The sequence below is a fragment of the Tenrec ecaudatus genome, unplaced genomic scaffold (assembly GCF_050624435.1).
Source record: "Tenrec ecaudatus isolate mTenEca1 unplaced genomic scaffold, mTenEca1.hap1 Scaffold_167, whole genome shotgun sequence".
In the NCBI taxonomy this organism is placed as follows: Eukaryota; Metazoa; Chordata; class Mammalia; order Afrosoricida; family Tenrecidae; genus Tenrec; species Tenrec ecaudatus.
Genome location: NW_027458065.1, coordinates 195,001 through 195,706, shown reverse-complemented (window position 1 = coordinate 195,706; position 706 = coordinate 195,001).

The window sequence follows — 706 nt, the reverse complement described above, 5'->3', positions numbered from 1 at the left end:
GGCCAAAGAGCTCGTGCAGCATGATATTCTCAGTTCAGCACGCCGCCTGCAGTTTCTTCCTTGCAGAAAAATCTTTCCCAGTGTACTTCTTTAAACTGCTGCAAAATGGTGGCACAGAAGATTTCGGCTTAGGTTTAACTTTAGACGGGCATAGGTACAGGCATTTGGGCATGTTTAGGGACAGAGTTAGAGTTCACGTTAGAGTTACGGCTGTGTGAGGATTCGGGTTATGGTAAGTCTGAGGATCAAATGTAGGGGCAGTGTGAGTTGGAAGTTAAGAGTAGGGTTTATTGCTTAAGGATGAGCGAACCTATTGTCTCATTTAGGCTTATGGTAAACTTGACTGTTTAGATATGGGTTGGGGTTAATATTTGTGTGAGGGTTAGATAGTGTGCGAAGTTAAGATTTGGGGTCAGGCTTACGGTTTGTGTGTTACATCCGTTTTCATTAAGGTTAAGTTTAGCTCTCTGTCTAATTTAAGGGATTGGTTTACATTAACGGTGAAATTGAGCTATCGATTGAAGGTGAGGGATAGAGTTAAGTTAGTTTCAGGCGAAGGATGACGGTTAGGAGTAAGGTTAGTTGTAGGGGGAGCTGCATGTTCAAATCCGATTTGGCGTTAGGATTAGGCTTAGCCTTAGGGTAGACATACGGTTAGCGTTAGGGCTTGGTTTAGGGTGAGCCTTAGGTTAGGGTTAAGTTTAAG